Source organism: Polyodon spathula, chromosome 31 (genome assembly GCF_017654505.1).
Source record: "Polyodon spathula isolate WHYD16114869_AA chromosome 31, ASM1765450v1, whole genome shotgun sequence".
In the NCBI taxonomy this organism is placed as follows: domain Eukaryota; kingdom Metazoa; phylum Chordata; class Actinopteri; order Acipenseriformes; family Polyodontidae; genus Polyodon; species Polyodon spathula.
The window spans coordinates 4,017,393-4,037,950 of NC_054564.1; the positions used below are offsets into that span (position 1 = coordinate 4,017,393).

The window sequence follows — 20,558 nt, forward strand, 5'->3', positions numbered from 1 at the left end:
TCAGTCTTGAACAAAGAAGACTACGTGGCGACCTAATTCAAGCATTCAAAATTCTAAAAGGTATTGACAGTGTCGACGCAAGGGACTTTTTCAGCCTGAAAAGAGAAACAAGGACCAGGGGTCACAAATGGAGTTTAGAAAAAGGGGCATTCAGAACAGAAAATAGGAGACACTTTTTTACACAGAGAATTGTGAGGGTCTGGAATCAACTCCCCAGTAATGTTTGTTGAAGCTGACACCCTGGGATCCTTCAAGAAGCTGCTTGATGAGATTTTGGGATCAATAAGCTACTAACAACCAAACGAGCAAGATGGGCCGAATGGCCTCCTCTCGTTTGTAAACTTTCTTATGTTCTTATGTTCTTATGTTCTTATAACAGCTCCCTGCTTTTAGTCGATAGAGGGGATCTGTTTGCATGAAGCTATACCGTCATCAAACCCGCTAGGGGCGTGGAGATATTAAATCCATTCAAAATAATGCAGAATAATGGTGCCCCATTCAACAACCTGGAATAAACAAGACATACTGCACTGTATCTCTGTGTCACTGATGCTGTATCCCTATTTGCAGCTAAACACTTGTCCACAGACTGGTACGGGCTGGTTAAAATCCTGCAAAGCCCCCAATCTGTCTGTCCTGCAGTCTGATCAGTGCTGCACTGCAGAAACAGCTGGCCGTCTAGAGGGTTGATTAGCCGGCTATGTGTTTAGCATCTTCTGCCTTCTGTCTGGGATCCTCCCCCCCTCCCCTCTCATTAAGAGCATTAAACAGCATCAACAGAGCAGGCGCAGTGTCGCTTTGAATTAGCACAGCCTCTTTAGAATGGGCTCCGCGGGACAGTGACTCACAAACTGACCTCATGATGCTCTCTGCATTCCGTCACATGATTCTGTTTCATTACGAGCTGCTGTATCTCCGTGAAGTTGATACAAACAGCGCAAACTTTGAGTCATATATCAGACGTTTGTGCTGCTATAGTTTTTAAAAAATTAACGATTTTTTTTTTTTTTTGTTAGGGGGGTGACGTCACTCAACCCCTCCCCCGCCCCCTACAATGCCGGAATTGAACCAAATTTATCTCATTTGTTTGTGCCGGTTTGTGCCGTTCAAACAAACGTTTGTGCTATTATTATTATTATTATTATTATTATTATTATTATTATTATTATTATTGTTCTGCAATAATAGAATGAGCTGCTTGTGGCGAGTGACAAAAACGTAAATAGAAGCAAATGACCTCCTGAGCAATTTTAGTTGCTGGTAAGAGCATGCTTAATTGCACATGGAAGTGAATGTCTGTGCAGCAGGTCCTTCGTCCCAAGCTGAGCGAACACCTCTTTGGAACGGAGGTATGCGATCACTGCCCCATGCGAGAGCAGCGCTAGTGCTGGGAGGAACGGCTCCACCGAAATGTGCATAGCCATAATGCACTTAGCTACAGTCTCATTTCTTATTATGAAGTGTATGCTTTTAAAATCTCATATCTAACTCTGAAGGCTAACGAACCCTAGTCGTGTAATGTTTTTGATGTGTTTTTTTTTTCCGAGATGTAGAAATGTAAAATGCGCATTTAAAAATAACTAACCGTCCCTTACTACGATAACAGTATGACAAGGCTACCTTGTGAACGGCGGTGTTTGTATACTCTGGTTTCTCTTCAAATCGCATAAATCTTTCGCCTTTTACTAAAGATTTCCGTGGAGAGGAACAGTTATGAGTTTCAACTAATTTTTTGATGCCCTGCTTTGGTGGGGTTTCCCTGTGTTGTGAAAAAATAAGTTAAATTCTATGTACCCATAAGCGTTTGAGTTACACAGTATAACTGTCTGTTAAAATATACAGATACCCCGTGTATTCGGAATGCACAGATCAATGTCTGTTACTCTAAATTATTGTATTATTAAATAGGCATATTATTTAGACCAAAATAATATAAACTGGTTATAAACAAGAACAGAATCCTGTCACGCAACCTGTGTTTTTTGTTCACGTTTAGAGCATATTAGAGAGCACTCGCTGGTCTTCACTGGGTTTTTAATAGATGGTTCTTTTTTCCCACTCACTTTTGAAACAGCACAGTTTTTTTTCGTATTAATCTGTGTTGTTTTACCTTGTACAGAGCACTATTGTCCTGGTGTTTCCAAATGTTTTTGAAACAGTTTTAAAGAAATGTATGCTTGTAAACGTCATCTTCAAAATAAAATGTATTTTTTGTAATGAACGGGTGTATTGTAAAATGACTGTCAAATCCAATAAAAGTTGATTTTACTAATTACCGAAATGTAGGTAACGTCGAGGACATCTCGCATGCCAAGTTTCCTGGTTCTAGCTTGTCGGGAAATAGGTCCCAAAAAAAAAACAGCCAGTTAGCTATTGGCTACAGCGCCCCTATAGGGTCCACAGCAATGAATAGCAAGCTGGAAACACTAACAGCAAGATGGTCAGGAAGTAGGCAGTGTAAATACCCTGGGCAGAAGGACGCTCCATGGTGATGAGGGCTGGGGCAAACCCGAAAAGCCTCCCCTAGATCAAGGATAACATATTACATATGTTTTTATATTACTATCCACAATGAGTATCAATTGACATGATTTTGGTCTAAATAATATGCCTATTTAATAATACAATAATGTAGTGCAACACACATTGATCTGTGCATTCCAATACATGGGGTGGAGAGAGTGGGGTGCACTGCTCCATTCACGCTTTGAGTTAGCTTCACATGTTAAACCTACACTAATATATTCCATATAGTACATCCTGTTACATTAAACCCAGAACTTGTATCAATATATTTTTTAACAGACAGGTATACTGTGTAACTCAAACATTTATGAATACATACAATTTAGTCTACTTTTGCACAACACAAGGAAGCCCCACCAAAGCAGGGCATCAAAAAATTACTTGAAACTCATAACTGTTCCTCTCCACGGAAATCTTTAGTAAAAGGCGAAAGATTTATGCGATATGAAGAGAAACCAGAGTATACAAACACCGCCGTTCACAAGGCAGCCTTGTCATACTGTTATCGTAGTAAGGGACGGTTAGTTATTTTTAAACGAGCATTTTACATTTCTACACCTCGAAAAAAAACAAACAAAAGCAAAACATCAAAAACATTATACGACTAGGGTTTGTTAGCCTTTAGATTTAGATTTGAGATTTTAAAAGCATGCATTTCATAATAGTTAATTAGACTCTACCTAAGTGCATTATGGGTATGCAAATGTCAGTTCAGCCTGCAGCGTGGCTTCCTGCACCCATCATTGCTCAACCAAAGGTATTCGTTTTCCAAGTTACCAAAACAGTGTTTTACTGTCAGATCACTGTATTTAGAGATCTTACATTTACATGTATGTTGTTACAACAGGCACTGCTTTAAAGAACATAAGAACATAAGAACATATGCGGTTTAAGAAAGTTTACTTGTAAGAACATAAGAACAAACGAGAGGAGGCCATTCGGCCCATCTTGCTCGTTTGGTTGTTAGTAGCTTATTGATCCCAAAATCTCATCAAGCAGCTTCTTGAAGGATCCCAGGGTGTCAGCTTCAACAACATTACTGGGGAGTTGATTCCAGACCCTCACAATTCTCTGTGTAAAAAAGTGTCTCCTATTTTCTGTTCTGAATGCCCCTTTTTCTAAACTCCATTTGTGACCCCTGGTCCTTGTTTCTTTTTTCAGGCTGAAAAAGTCCCTTGGGTCGACACTGTCAATACCTTTTAGAATTTTGAATGCTTGAATTAGGTCGCCACGTAGTCTTCTTTGTTCAAGACTGAACAGATTCAATTCTTTTAGCCTGGCTGCATATGACATGCCTTTTAAGCCCGGAATAAGCACTCTTTCTGCATATGTAAAAAAAGTGCCTCCTACTTTGTCTAATCTCCATTTGTGATGAATGCTTGAATTTAAGTCTTCTTTGTTCAAGACTGAACAGATTCAATTTTTTTAGCCTGTCTGCATATGATTGCCTTTTAAGCCCGGGTCGCTCTTCTTTGCACTCTTTCTAGAGCAGCAATATCTTTTTTATAGCGAGGTGACCAGAACTGCACACAATATTCAAGATGAGGTCTTACAAGTGCATTGTACAGTTTTAACATTACTTCCCTTGATTTAAATTCAACACTTTTCACAATGTATCCGAGTATCTTGTTAGCCTTTTTTATAGCTTCCCCACATTGTCTAGATGAAGACATTTCTGAGTCAACAAAAACTCCTAGGTCTTTTTCATAGATTCCTTCTCCAATTTCAATATCTCCCATATGATATTTATAATGTACATTTTTATTTCCTGCGTGCAGTACCTTACACTTTTCTCTATTAAATGTCATTTGCCATGTGTCTGCCCAGTTCTGAATCTTGTCTAGATCATTTTGAATGACCTTTGCTGCTGCAACAGTGTTTGCCACTCCTCCTACTTTTGTGTCGTCTGCAAATTTAACAAGTTTGCTTACTATACCAGAATCTAAATCATTAATGTAGATTAGGAATAGCAGAGGACCTAATACTGATCCCTGTGGTACACCGCTGGTTACCACACTCCATTCTGAGGTTTTTCCTCTAATCAGTACTTTCTGTTTTCTACATGTTAACCACTCCCTAATCCATGTACATGTGTTTCCTTGAATCCCAACTGCGTTCAGTTTGAGAATTAATCTTTTGTGCGGGACTTTGTCAAAAGCTTTCTGGAAATCTAAATAAACCATGTCATATGCTTTGCAATTATCCATTATCGATGTTGCATCCTCAAAAAAATCAAGCAAGTTAGTTAGGCACGATCTCCCTTTCCTAAAACCATGTTGACTGTCTCCCAGTACCCTGTTACCATATAGGTAATTTTCCATTTTGGCTCTTATTATAGTTTCCATAAGTTTGCATATAATAGAAGTCAGGCTTACTGGTCTGTAGTTACCTGGTTCAGTTTTGTTTCCCTTTTTGTGGATCGGTATTACGTTTGCAATTTTCCAGTCTGTCGGTACCACCCCTGTGTCAAGAGACTGCTGCATGATCTTGGTTAGCGGTTTGTAAATTACTTCTTTCATTTCTTTGAGTACTACTGGGAGGATCTCATCCGGCCCAGGGGATTTGTTTATTTTAAGAGCTCCTAGTCCCTTTAACACTTCTGCCTCAGTTATGCTAAAGTTATTTAAAACTGGATAGGAACTGGATGACATGTGGGGCATGTTGTCAGTATCTTCCTTTGTAAAAACTTGTGAAAAGTAATCATTTAACATATTTGCTATTTTTTTTTTTTTCTTCCTCTACGATTTTGCCATTTGTATCTCTTAAACATTTAATCTCCTCTTTGAATGTTCTCTTGCTGTTGTAATATTGGAAAAACATTTTGGAATTGGTTTTAGCTCCCTTAGCAATGTTCATTTCTATTTCTCTCTTGGCCTTTCTAACTTCCTTTTTGACTTGCATTTGCAGTTCTGTGTACTCTTTCTGTGTACTTTCTTTTTGGTCCTTTTTTAATGCTCTGTAAAGTGCCTTTTTTCGCTGAATATTTTTTTTAATTGATCTATTAAACCATTTTGGCAATTTAGTTTTACATTTAGATTTGTCTACTTTAGGGATATAATTGTTTTGCGCCTCTAGTACTACATTTTTGAAGAACAACCATCCTTCTTCTGTGGGTGTTTTCTCTATTTTACTCCAATCTACTTCTGTTAGTCTCTGTTTCATACCTTCATAGTTTGCTTTTCTAAAATTGTAAACCTTAGCTTTAGTCTTTACTTTTGGGGATTTAAAAAACACTTCAAATGAGACCATGTTGTGGTCTGAGTTTGCCAGTGGTTCTCTGACCTCTGTTTTAGTTATTCTATCTTCGTTATTTGAAAAGACTAAATCAAGGCATGCCTCCCCTCTAGTGGGTGCCTTGACAAATTGTGTTAGGAAGCAGTCATTTGTCATTTCCACCATTTCTATTTCATCCTTCGCGCTACCCACCGGGTTTTCCCATTTTATTTGGGGGAAGTTGAAATCCCCCATTAGTATGGCTTCTCCTTTGCTACACACATTTCTAATGTCATTGTATAACAGATTATTGTGCTCACCGTCTGAATCTGGCGGTCTATAGCATGCTCCTATTATTATGCCTTTTGAATTTTTGTCTGTTATTCTGACCCATATTGATTCGGTTTTATTTTCTTTGTCCAGGTTTAACACCTGGGCTTCAAGACTGTTTCTTATGTATAGCGCTACCCCTCCTCCTCTTCTGTCCTGCCTGTCTTTCCTATACAGTGTATACCCACAAATATTATATTCGTCCCCATCACTCTCAGATAACCACGTTTCTGTAACACCTATCACATCATAGTTACCTGTTAGTGCAGTAGCTTCAAGTTCTAGAATTTTGTTTCTGATACTTCTAGCATTTAGATAAATACATTTAATGGTTGTCTTACCTGAGTTGTTGTTCTTGTTTTGATGCGGTCTCCCTTCTGTTTTTTTGTTGATTTCTCCCCCCTTCCTTTCTAGTTTAAATGCTTCCGAACCTGCTCGAGGATCTTTTCTCCAAGTAGACTAGTTCCCTTGTTATTTAAATGCAGTCCATCCCGTCTATACAGATAGTCCTCGTTGTAGAAAGTGGTCCAATGATCAAGATAGGTGAAGCCTTCCCGTGTGCACCACGTCTTCAACCATTGGTTTTGATTTATTATTTCCAGCTGTCCATATGGTCCTTTGCAAGGTGCGGGTAGTATACCAGAAAATACCACAGTTTTGGTTTTCTCTTTTAATTTCCTTCCTAGCTCTCTGAATTTGTTTTGCAGGGATTTTGGTCTGTCTCTTCCAATGTTGTTTGTACCGATGTGGACGACTACTACCGGGTCGTCTCCTGTTCGTTCTAGGAGCCTGTCCACGTTCTCAGTGATGTGCTTGACCGAGGCTCCCGGAAGGCAGCACACTGTTGTAGTAAGGGGGTCCAAACTGCGAACTGAACTTGCTGTGTTTCTCAATATGGAGTCCCCAACAATCATGACCTCCCTTCTTTTTGCTGTCTGGTCACCACTGTCAATGGGGTCCTGGATGTTGTTCCTTTCATTCTCTTGTTGTTGGTTCTGCTCATCAAAATTCTGAAGTGACTCAAATCTGTTGGTTGTTTTGATTTCTGGTGGTTGTGTTTGACGAAGTTTCTTTTTTTCCCTGCTTCTGCCTACCTGAACCCAGCTGTTCTGACCTTCTATCTCCCTGGTGGCTTTCAGTCTGTTAGGGGTGATGCAGACTTCCATGAATTGTGGGTGTGCCAGTTCCTCAAGATCTTGTTGCTGTCTCACTTCTTCCAGCTCCATTTCTAGCATGCTTACTAGTTTATGCAAATCCTGGATCGCGCGGCACTTTACGCACACTTGGTTTAGCTCCGCTGGGTTTTCTCGGATTTCCCACATCAAGCAGGTGTCACAGATTACTGGCTTGAAGACCATGTTGAGGGTTTTTTTTTTTTTTTTGAAGTTTAGTTTCTTCTGCAGCCGTCAACCTGCTTTCAAACTGCTTCGAAACTGCTCTGTACTTTTCCACGCTGTACTTCTCCCACGCTGTCGCTTCCACTCGCTGTCGCTGGGAAGACTCCTCGTTTAACTGCTTTGTTCTGCTGTGCTGTTGGCTAGTTCCCCTCGCCTGTGTCTCAGAACTAAATGTATTAGTGAGTGAGTTCCCCTTTCTATAAATATACATATTTTCTATTTAACTTGAATTGACAATTTGTAGCATTTCACCAAAATTGCAACACTAATTAAAAAAAATAAATCCCTAAGAATATGTGTTTTAGCCAACCATTAAAAACATATATAACAGATCCAATCCCTAAATATTGCTGGTGACTCTGCACACAAATAAATGTTGTGAATTTAGTTAAGCGGGGGTTCTATATCATATTAGCAGAACCTCGGAATTACGAACACCTTGGGCATGGATTGCTCTTAAATCAGAAATGTGTTTTCTACACCCTAAATCTGGTATATAATACAAAGATACAGCGCAGTAATGCAAAAATCACATTGTTATGGTTCTAAAGTATTTAAAACAGTACTAAATATGAGAAAATGGGCTATATTTAAATTACCATTAAAATCATAACTGTAGCCAAAAAAACAAAAAAAAACAAAACCAGGACAGATTTAAACACTCTGCTTTTTTTAAACAAAATGCATTCAGACTCCAATGGCTTGAAAACACAAAAAAAAAAAACATTGCTTTGTTTAAAATGAAAAATGTTCCTAGTATACGTGCTTTGAAATCTGGTTATAGCTAATTCCATGAAGACCCCCTCACTATGAAAGTCTCAAATGAGGAGTTTTGCAAGAAATCACATTTTTTAATTTTAAACCATGACAGCTGGAACTATAGCAGGTTAAATGAATGTTTGAATGCCTCTGTCTCAGAGAGTCTTGCTCTTGTTTGGTGAAATTGCCAGCCTTCATGGCCACAGCTGAGGGGAATGACCTCGGAGGTGTAACTGATTTCCTCGAAGGCAGGCAGGCAAACTGAGAGCTTGTTTACCCAGATGTAATGCTGGCTGTCATGTTTTCAAATGAAATACGTTTGCAATGTGTTTTTTTAACCTGCACATTGAGAGCTGTTTTCTGTTTTGTGAATGGAAGTGCAAGTGTTTTCTAAGATACAGGGCTGTGAGAAGCACCCTGGAGAAAAAACTAAATAGGGCATACTTCCTATTTCCTAGTCCCCAGTCGTTAATCACAACACAGGCACACAACTGATGAGCCATTGACGCTCATCTTATATGATTTTTTATTACATTAACAAAAAGTCTTCCAAGTCGTTTTGGTGTGAAACATTACAGATATACCTTTACAGTGTAATGTTCACATTGTAGGAACTCTTAAACTAACATGCTGGTTTGTTTTTAGTCAAATCAGTCAAATTACAGCAACAATAATAGCAGTGGAATGGGTTAGGTTTAGGGATTCTCAAGGTTAGTCATAGCAGTGGAACTGGGTTAGGGTTAGGGTTAGGCATTCTCAAAGTTAATCATAGCAGTGGAAATGGGCTAACCAAGGTGCTAGGACTCAGATCTATATTAGCTCAAATCTAAGCTCTCTTTGTGACAGCCAATGTGGAGATCAAACCCAATGTGCCACCTAGACCTGCAACACTTGAAATAGACTGCCACTTCACTACTTGCCTAGATGGTCCTCTTCACCCTCCTCTGCAGCTATGTGATCTGAAAAGGAAAAGTGTATAGAATATCATATATTCTGTATTCTCTTCTGTGCAATACAAGCTATATTTACAACATGAGAGCCCAGAATAGACTTCAGAGGGTGAAGATCAGATTGTACCCTCCACAGCACCTTGTGATGTTGAATATATACAATAAGAATTATCAAACACTGCAGCTCATTCTCTTGTGATGTCGTTTCCATCTCATACAAACTATCTGATACAAAGAAATTTCAGGTGACCATATCACATTGATAATGCTATTATAGAATGTAAAGCTTTCTTAAACAAACCCTTAATTATTATTTTGTTTACTGTGCTGTAGCTTGCAGTGAATGGACATGTATTTTTAAACTGGATGGAATGCACCTTAAGCAATGGGATTAGCTGAGAATCATTGACTATTTCGTGGGACTTTAGGAACAATGTACTAGAACCAGTAAAAGCATAGTGTAGTAAAGCACTGGGAAACCCCAAGCACAGGCAAGCATGGTCAAGACTATTCACTGTAATTTCTTTAGAGTACATGTATCTACTCACCTCTTTCTGTGTTCTCTTCAGAGTCTGCATAAAAAGATGAAGACATAGGAATTTTACAATTAGGACAATGGTGTGCTTGTATATCAACCATTCTGAAGAAAGACTAAGAAAGTAAGTAAAGCAGATTGGTCTAATGCTAAGACAGCGCTAACAAAGCCCCCAATCTGTCTGTCCTGCAGTCTGATCAGTGCTGCACTGCAGAAACAACTGGCCGTCTTGAGGGTTCATTAGCCGACTATGTGTTTAGAATCTTCTGCCTTCTGTCTGGGATCCTCTCCCCTCCCCTCCCACAAAAACGTAAATAGAAGCAAATGACCTCCTGAGCAATTTTAGTTGCTGGTAAGAGCATGCTTAATTGCACATGGAAGTGAATGTCTGTGCAGCAGGTCCTTCGTCCCAAGCTGAGCGAACACCTCTTTGGAACGGAGGTATGCGATCACTGCCCCATGCGAGAGCAGCGCTAGTGCTGGGAGGAACGGCTCCACCGAAATGTGCATAGCCATAATGCACTTAGCTACAGTCTCATTTCTTATTATGAAGTGTATGCTTTTAAAATCTCATATCTAACTCTGAAGGCTAACGAACCCTAGTCGTGTAATGTTTTTGATGTTTTTTTTTTTTCTTCGAGATGTAGAAATGTAAAATGCGCATTTAAAAATAACTAACCGTCCCTTACTACGATAACAGTATGACAAGGCTGCCTTGTGAACGGCGGTGTTTGTAGACTCTGGTTTCTCTTCATATCGCGTAAATCTTTCGCCTTTTACTAAAAATTTCTGTGGAGAGGAACAGTTATGAGTTTCAACTAATTTTTTGATGCCTTGTTTTGGTGGTGCTTTTTTAATAGATGGTTCTTTTTTCCCACTCACTTTTGAAACAGCACAGTTTTTTTTTTCATATTAATCTGTGTTGTTTTACCTTGTACAGAGCACTATTGTCCTGGTGTTTCCAAATGTTTTTGAAATGGTTTTAAAGAAATGTATGCAACTAAACGTCATCTTCAAAAGAAAATGTATTGTTTTTAAATGAACAGGTGTATTGTAAAATGACTGTAAAATACAATAAAAGTTGACATACAAGCTGGAAACACTAACAGCAAGATGGTCAGGAAGTAGGCAGTGTAAATATCCTGGGCAGAAGGACGCTCCATGGTGATGAGGGCTGGGGCAAACCCAAAAAGCCTCCCCTAGATCAAGGATAAAATATTACATATGTTTTTATATTACTATCCACAATGAGTATCAATTTACATGATTTTGGTCTAAATAATATGCCTATTTAATAATACAGTAATTTAGTGCAACACACATTGATCTGTGCATTCCAATACATGGGGTGGAGAGAGTGGGGTGCACTGCTCCATTCACGCTTTGAGTTAGCTTCACATGTTAAACCTACACTAATATATTCTCTATAGTACTCATCCTGTTCCATTAAACCCAGAACTTGCATGTTTTAACAGACAATTATATTGCTTAACTCAAACACTTATGGCTATTTATAACTTAGACTATTTTTTGCACAACACAAGGGAAGCCCCGCCAGAGCACGAAATAAAAAAATTAGTTGAATATATACATAACTGTTCTTCTCCACAGAAATCTTTAGTAAAAGGCAAAAGCTTTATGCAATATGTAGAAAAACCAGAGTATACAAACACCACCGTTCACAAGGTAGCCTTGTCATACTGTTATCGTAGTAAGGGACGGTTAGTTATTTTTAAACGAGCATTTTACATTTCTACAGCTCGAAAAAAAACAAACAAAAACAAAACATCAAAAACATTATACGACTAGGGTTTGTTAGCCTTTAGATTTAGATTTGAGATTTTAAAAGCATGCATTTCATAATAGTTAATTAGACTCTACCTAAGTGCATTATGGGTATGCAAATGTCGGTTCAGCCTGCAGCGTGGCTTCCTGCACCCATCATTGCTCAACCAAAGGTATTCGTTTTCCAAGTTACCAAAACAGTGTTTTACTGTCAGATCACTGTATTTAGAGATCTTACATTTACATGTATGTTGTTACAACAGGCACTGCTTTAAAGAGACTGTTTAACAACATGGTTGCAACCTGACAGTAGGGAGCCAGGAGAGGACATCAAATCATGCAGAGAGTAAATTATAAAACGCGTTTCTCATATGCGGTTTACAAATTACAGGGTGTCAAGAAGAGCTACTTCCTTGTAGTGACCCCTGGGCAACGTCTCTGACAGCAAAAAGCTCTTCAAATCAAACTTACCATGCAATGCTTAAGCAATGTTGGGCTTGGTTAGTGCCTGGATGGGAAACCACCTGGGAATACTGAGTGCTGTAGGCTGCATGTTAAGCTCATATGAATATATATACAAATTACAGTAAATGTATTAGTGAGTGAGTTCCCCTTTCTATAAATATACATATTTTCTATTTAACTTGAATTGACAATTTGTAGCATTTCACCAAAATTGCAACACTAATTTAAAAAAATAAATCCCTAAGAATATGTGTTTTAGCCAACCATTAAAAACATATATAACAGATCCAATCCCTAAATACTGCTGGTGACTCTGCACACAAATAAATGTTGCAAATTTATTTAAGCGGGGGTTCTATATCATATTAGCAGAACCTCGGAATTACAAACACCTTGGGCATGGATTGCTCTTAAATCAGAAATGTGTTTTCTACACCCTAAATCTGGCATATAATACAAAGATACAGCGCAGTAATGCAAAAATCACATTGTTATGGTTTTAAAGTATTTAAAACAGTACTATATATGAGAAAATGGGCTATATTTAAATTACCATTAAAATCATAACTGTAGCCAAAAAAAAAAAAAAAAAAAGCACAGATTTAAACACTTTGCTTTTTTAAACAAAATGCATTCAGTTTCCAATGGCTTGAAAACAAAACCAAAAAAAAAAAACACTGCTTTGTTTAAAATGAAAAATGTTCCTAGTAAAATTACCATGCATGCTTTGAAATCTGGTTATGGCTAATTCCATGAACACCCCCTCACTATGAAAGTCTCAAATGAGGAGTTTTGCAAGAAATCACATTTTTTAATTTTAAACCATGACAGCTGGTACTATAGCAGGTTAAATGAATGTTTGCAGGCCTCTGTCTCAGAGAGTCTTGCTCTTGTTTGGTGAAATTGCCAGCCTTCATGGCCACAGCTGAGGGGAATGACCTCGGAGGTGTAACTGATTTCCTCGAAGGCAAGGCAGGCAAACTGAGAGCTTGTTTACCCAGGTGTAATGCTGGCTGTCATGTTTTCAAATGAAATACGTTTGCAATGTGTTTTTTTAACCTGCACATTGAGAGCTGTTTTCTGTTTTGTGAATGGAAGTGCAAGTGTTTTCTTAGATACAGGGCTGTGAGAAGCAGCCTGGAGAATAAACTAAATAGGGCATACTTCCTATTTCCTAGTCCCCAGTCATTAATCACAAAACAGGCACACAACTGATGAGCCATTGACGCTCATCTTATATGATTTTTTATTACATTAACAAAAAGTCTTCCAAGTCGTTTTGGTGTGAAACATTACAGATATACCTTTACAGTGTAATGTTCACATTGTAGGAACTCTTAAGCTAACATGCTGGTTTGTTTTTAATTTTGGTGCTTATAAAAGATGAGAGTCAGAGAGAGGGTACTGGCTACAGTGAGACACGGGGTGCTGGCTACAGTGAGACACGGGGTACTGGCTACAGTGAGACACAGGGTGCTGGCTACAGTGAGACACGGGGTGCTGGCTACAGTGAGACACGGGGTGCTGGCTACAGTGAGAGACGGGGTACTGGCTACAGTGAGACACGGGGTACTGGCTACAGTGAGACACGGGGTGCTGGCTACAGTGAGAGACGGGGTACTGGCTACAGTGAGACACGGGGTACTGGCTACAGTGAGACACGGGGTACTGGCTACAGTGAGACACGTGGTGCTGGCTACAGTGAGACACGGGGTGCTGGCTACAGTGAGACACTGGGTGCTGGCTACAGTGAGAGACTGGGTACTGGCTACAGTGAGACACGGGGTACTGGCTACAGTGAGACACGAGGTGCTGGCTACAGTGAGACACGAGGTGCTGGGTTCAGTGAGACACAGAGTACTGGCTACAGTGAGACACACAGCAGGCAGGAGAGCTTCCCCTCACAAATCTGACAGTGGGCGAGCTCAGTCCTGACATTCACACTGACCAGTGTGCTGAACTGTAGCCCTGGGTTTGTAATACACTCTCATTTGAAGAAAAATAAAGTGTTATATTCATTTTTAGAGCTTACAGCTCGAACGACTGAATACCTGTCCTTGACTGACTGTATTCCCTTCTTTCTGGAATGATAGTACCATTTAAAGGGTAGCCTACCTAAATCAAATTCCATCCCGTGATCATCTGGAAAGAAAGAAACACGTTATTTTGTTGCATGACTATTGAAATGTTTCAGTTTTGCCCAGGATTCTATGGGACTTCTGCTCCAAAATATATTGCTCCCAGTTGAAGAACTGTGTGAATGTTATTCAGGGTCGTTTCTGCAAATGATATATAAAAAGAACCACTCCCAACATTCCAATGATATATAAAAAGAACCACTCCCAACATTCCAATGATATATAAAAAGAACCATTCGTAACATTCCAATGATATATAAAAAGAACCATTCCCAACATTCCAATGATATATAAAAAGAACCACTCCCAACATTCCAATGATATATAAAAAGAACCATTCCCAACATTCCAATGATATATAAAAAGAACCATTCCCAACATTCCAATGATATATAAAAAGAACCACTCCCAACATTCCAATGATATATAAAAAGAACCATTCCCAACAATGTAAAATACGCAATAACATCACTATTTGAATGGATATCTGCTTGCCTGTCTTCTTCCTAACCCTCACACCTGCAAAAGGAGGATTCACTTGCCCTGCACCCATTTCTGGTAATTAATTAGCTTTAACTGGAGAATATTTGAATGAAAGCAATAAATGGAGTTCTATTTATTGAATCATCTGATATCTTATCACCAGGGAAAGAGTTGCTGTGATTGAACTGGACCCTGAGCCCACAGACCATTCAGATGTTACACAAGTTATCTTACCCTCCATAGACTGATCATCAAAGTCCAGCTCATCTGGAAAGGTAGATAGAATGGGTATTAAAACTAAATCAATACTTTACATTTTTGTGAGATTCTGAAGTGTAAGAACAGATTAGCAGGCTCTGGATGGATTTCTCTGGATGCGTTCCAAAGGCGTTGCCGTGTTTGAATTTGCTAACCTTTCTCTCCAGTACAAAACAATGAAGGGTACTGTTGTAATATCACTATTTCTATCTACTTTACATTATTATAAAGCTTCCTTATAGTTATTAAGTTTTTAATAACAGTCATTTAGCTGTTTCCCCAAGCCTTCCCCATAGTTACACTATGCATTTTTGACATTACTATACTAATCTTTGCTTTAACTGCATTATTACACTGTTCTATGCTTTCGCTATATAAGGGCAACACTGACAACTTGTAAACTATGGGGTCTTTTTAAATCCTCTTGAAATAAACTGTCCTTCATAAACCTTGGGACCTGTATTTATGTTTTAAACAGTGGGTGCATTTACTTCAATGGAATATACCACTCTACCCTTTTAGAAAAAGTGATGCAGACTTTGCAATGGAGAACAAGCTTTGTAAACTAGTGCCCTTCAGTTTAAATAAGCAGCAACTACAATGTGCATCCAGACTGGAGCGCAAGCATGTAACAGTCTTCCCAAGTGGATTGAGTGTGTTCTCTAGCTATTATGTGGTTAGGTCTTTTCTTTTAGAAGGTCGTGGATTTTGAATTAAAAAGGTAGTTATGTACTGCTTTGTGTTTGACTGATATTATTAATTCTGCAGCAGGCTGTCCTTGGTGTGCTGTGCTGTGAATGGGAGCCTCTGTGACGGCTGTTTATTAAAACCGCATTGTGTTGTTTTATCATTGGGTTACAGGATCTGAAATCCCAATACAAGTACAGAGAATTTACTAGTTACATAAATCTAAATGACCAAAGATCAGCATGCAAAGAAACTACTGATTGGTGTTCATGCTGGCAGAGGAAGACAGCGGCTACAGAGCATTGCAAGACCAGACAAGCAGCAATCAGTACACACATTAATCCAGGAAGCGAGCAAGACAGGTCCTCACAAACTGAACACAGGACTTTACACCAGATGGAAGTAGTTCATACGTTCTTCCTAATAAATTAGCAAACCCCTTGATAGATAGATATCGTTTTTGTTAATGGTAATCCCTCACCTCTTTTCTGTAGGTCATGTTCATCCAGATCTGTAACATAATAAACAATGATTACATTCTTCTGCTAAATTGAAGTTCTGAAGTGCTAAAGTAAGAGTCACATAGCACCTGCCCCCTCCCATGAGCTCAGTGCTGAGAAGCAGCACTGCTTACAAATCCCTTCAACACAAGGCTAACTGCAGGACCACCGCCAGCCCTGGCACAACGAGTACTTCATTGCTTTGAATTCAGCTTCATGCCAAAGAGAAGAGAAATAGACAAATGTTCATGGATGTTAAATAAAGACATTAATAATGGTATTTGTGTTTGATATTTTTTTAAGCCGGGTGGGCTATGCAATGTTCACATCAACTCTGTCCATCTCATTAACTGCATGCTTGCAGATATATCTGGATAGGAATCCTTTCTAGCAGTTGTCGTGAGGCTGGTTTACTGTGTATCGTGTCAGGTTTTGAAACTGACATCCTTAAGGGACCATGTGGTATACTAATAAATAACTAAATATATATCATCTAAAATGTATATTTGTCAAAGTCTTCATCATTTAGATCCATGTTGTCTGAAATAAAAACAAATAAATAAAAATGCTTAACATTGTTTTATTTGAAGTGTGCTAGATCTCTTCTTAGCTTTATAAACTTCACAGTGACATGTGTAAATGCATACCGCTAGCTGTAGTGACATGTAATCAAAGCATGGCAATGAGAATTTGGATACAGCATGGTAAAGTGATTGTAGCTGACAAAACAATCCCATTAATCATACCTGCGCACTTCCATTCATTATATAGGGCTCAAATGTGCAGTTTGGAAAGAAACACATTGCATAGTAAATTGCATTCTTTATTTTAGATCATGAAGCGTGGTGCTACGTTTGGTTAAAGAAACCTCAGTTTTCAAGCATTTCGGTTAGTGTTGCACTTTGCTTGTTCATTTCACCATGGCTCCTTTTCCGTTATTAAGCAAACATGAACAACAGAGGTACAAACAGCTCAGAATCATGGAATGCTTTCGTTTTCTACAATTACTTTAATTAATTCAATTACTCCTGGCACTGTGTTTCATAGCTGAATAGTGATTCGATACTGATCCCTTAAAATGCCCTACAAACTAGAGTATATTTGATACCAGTCTGCTATTTATATTGTACCTTTTTATTGATTGATTGATTTGTTTGTTTTATAATAATATAAACTGCGTTACTGTGTTCTGAAACTTTGTTTTTGTAATCTTTACCATTATTGTGTTCTTTTGTACCACTTCAGTTGTGAAATAGTGTGTTCTCAAAATATGAAAATTGGGTATTGAAATGATTAAAATACAGACTGACCTGGCCATTTATTGAGCTGTTCTCAGTTCACAGTCAAAAGTGAACTAAAGATGAGGGAGAAGACAGAATCTATCACGTCCGCACTTTCCACCTGTACGCATGCGTGATTGTGATTGAGCGGATTTGCACTGATCTATACTTACTGGTGTGTAAAGCAGGTGATCGTGGCTATGGAGAGCGCTGTCTCCTGCTCATGCTCTTTGCTGTTTTCAGCTTGAAGCAGTGTTTCTCCTTTTTTAGAAGTATAGCTGCTGCGGTAAACATTTATAATAATCACAATACTCATACATTGACGGCTTTTGTTTTATTTATTAGGCGCGGCTGTATTAGCAATAACGTATCTTTGAATTTGTTTTCGGTGTTTGAAATGGATATATTTCTTTCAAAACAAAAACGAAGGATTGAAACACAAGAGTTTACTGAAACTGCAAAGCGACAGAAGAAGAGTCCCTTTCAGAGGAAGTAATGAAATGTTTTTCCTGCATGTTGTTTTTGACAGACATATCTAGTGAAACTGTGGTTAAAGATACAAAACTGACATGTTTCACTGAGCTATTGTTGATGCAGGTAGTTTCCTAAAGAAACAGTGCATGATAACTAAAGGTTGGGCTTTTACCTTGTTTGATGTTTCCATCAGACTCATTCAGATCCTCAGACTCCACAGAGAAAGCAATTGCTGTTAAGATAAATAAAACATCATTCTTTAAAATGTGTTTAAAACTGTGTATACAGAAAGCAATGGAAATCAGATAGCAGTCCAGCAGTAAATGTGGCTGAAAGTCAGTTTGAGAGAGCTTTCGATACAATGTATGAGAAGGGGAGCAATACAATTTCGCACTGTTAGAATGAAATCAAAGTCACATTTGAAGCTATTTACAATTCAAGTAAAATACAAAGATTTTTAAGTACTAAAAAAGCTTTTTGTGAATTTATCACCACGGCGGTATGGATGAAGATTCCTTTTTCATGTTTCCATATTTGCAACCGAGTATTTGGTAATGGATAACCATTTAAGATGTTATTGAAACACTGTATAATATTAGATTATTATAATATTAGATTAGATTATAGATTTAAGATAAACTGAACGAATCCTTTTATGAAGACTCTCTCAATCTGTCATTACTGTACTGTGATAATAAATTCAACAATGAATTGATTATTAATTGATCACTGTGGATTTCATTGATGAGCCTCATGTAAAGAGTCACAGATCCAGTAATGGTCCATTACATTGCTAGCGCAGGGCTGGGACAGTGCTTGCTGAGTGTCTAACATAACAAGAGAACTCCTGCCCTGGCCTTTCTTACAGCCTGAGATTCTGATAAGAGGATCCCTACCTGCTCTGAGTCCCACCACAGCAAAGACCAGAAACAGGGCTGGCTGGAGTTTCATCTTGGTATCTGTTGCTCCCAGTGTGTTCACAGTTCTGTAGTATAAATTAGCATCAAGGCAGCCGGCTGACTCTTATATACCCAGCTGCTCATCATCTGATTTGCATGGACAGACAGGCTGCTTCTCCTCCTGTCACTCTACCTGATATCAGAGTGTCCCGTGTCTCGGCAGCCTCATAGTCGCTCCATTCTTCTGGGGTGAAAGAGCCTTTGTGCGCCCTTGTCAGTGATGGGACTGTGTGCTCAGTTGTTGGTTTAGAATGACGTACACACTTTGCTTAGCTGAAGGGGCTTTATGAATGGCGATGTCTTCCAGATTGTTTTGGTAAGAAATGTTTGAAAATGCTGGAGTGTAGAATTCACAAACTGATACATTTTCTACATGTTCTGTAGATGCTTAGCATTTAATATCAATCTTTGGGGTGCCTTTGCAGTGGTCATAAAAGAGGTTGGGTGTATAGGGATAAATATTTATGCTATAGTGTTAACATTTCATATGCCTTCCTGGTGGCGCTGTGTGCTAGTCTAAATTACCCAATAAGGGCAAGTTAAAAAATAATCATTCCAATACCATTGGAATGGTAGTATATCAAACCTTGGCATAACCAATAACACATAACAGCATGTCAAGTAACACAACAAGACCTGCAATGGCAACACAATTGATATGGAACAAATATTGCACATGGCAAGTCCTGTTAAAGTTGCACACTGATACATACCCTGCCCTGCAGCATGCCTGGATGATCCAGCACCGCAGTACATTGTCTACGGTTTGACATGCCTCTTCCAGGGTTTGACATGCTTCTTGTAGGGTTTGACATGCTTCTTCCAGGGTTTGACATGCTTCTTCCAGGGTTTGACATGCCTCTTCCAGGGTTTGACATGCTTCTTCCAGGGTTTGACATGCCTCTTCCAGGGTTTGACATGCTTCTTCCAGGGTTTTAAGGAAACTTTTTGGTTAAACACATGAGCATTCCTCCAATGAAAGTCAAAAAAGCTTTAAAAGACCATTCATCCCATCTGAGCTTGTCCGGTTCCTAGTAGCTGATTGATCTCAGAACTTTGTCAACGTGATTCTGCCTCAACGACATAACTAGGTAGGCCAATCCATCCCCTCACCACTCTGTGTGAATAAATGTCTCCTTCCCTCTGTCCAAAGTCTATCTCCACTTCATTTCCAACTGTCCTCTGGTCCTGTTTTCTGTTTGTTCTTATTGTAAGTATTGGTTTGGTTGCTATATATATATATAAATGGCCTTTCTCCGTACATATCCATACAACTGTATATTTAACAGCTCATTGAATTATATCAAAATAGAAGCCACATGCTTTCTGGTTTCTGCAAATGTAAATAAAGGGTCAAGTGAATGTCAGTTCATGATGAAGGTTACAGGCACAGTTTAATAGGAACATGATTGCAATGTACTGTGGGGTTTATCTCATACAGACTTGGAAACCATATACAAATTCTTATGTAGTTTCATTTTTGTATATTTGAATTGCCAGCTCTTACATTCACTGGAAATAACTGACAGAAAGGTACAATTGATGATAGGCAAATAGGTTCAGGCACATGAAGCCTGATGAAATATGAAAACCCCACTCTACAAATTTAAGATAAATTATACAAAGACCTGTTCATTTGTAATACATTCCTTCTTTAAAGGTGAGTGCAGCACTGTAGGTGTCCTCTCCCCCACCCCTTTGCAGTTGAAATCCCTCCTAACACTAACACACGGACAGTGGAATGAAATGATGGTATGGAAAAGGCTCCCTAGTCCTGGTGTTGAGGCAAAAAAAATGGAAGCCTTGAGGCCCAATTTGA

At 38.8% G+C, this 20,558-nt stretch overlaps 4 non-coding genes across 4 annotated transcripts; 2 read left to right on the forward strand and 2 right to left on the reverse strand.

The window, feature by feature from the left end:
- The first annotated feature begins 1,641 nt into the window (after positions 1–1,641).
- LOC121303241 lies at positions 1,642–1,756 on the forward strand. Its single transcript, XR_005947763.1, has one exon. It is a non-coding gene; the product is annotated as a U5 spliceosomal RNA (small nuclear RNA).
- A 1,119-nt stretch (positions 1,757–2,875) lies between these two features.
- On the reverse strand, positions 2,876–2,990 carry LOC121303248. Its single transcript, XR_005947770.1, has one exon. It is a non-coding gene; the product is annotated as a U5 spliceosomal RNA (small nuclear RNA).
- A 7,455-nt stretch (positions 2,991–10,445) lies between these two features.
- LOC121303242 lies at positions 10,446–10,560 on the forward strand. The gene has a single exon (XR_005947764.1). It is a non-coding gene; the product is annotated as a U5 spliceosomal RNA (small nuclear RNA).
- Positions 10,561–11,257: 697 nt separating this feature from the next.
- On the reverse strand, positions 11,258–11,375 carry LOC121303243. The gene has a single exon (XR_005947765.1). It is a non-coding gene; the product is annotated as a U5 spliceosomal RNA (small nuclear RNA).
- Between the last annotated feature and the right edge of the window lie 9,183 nt (positions 11,376–20,558).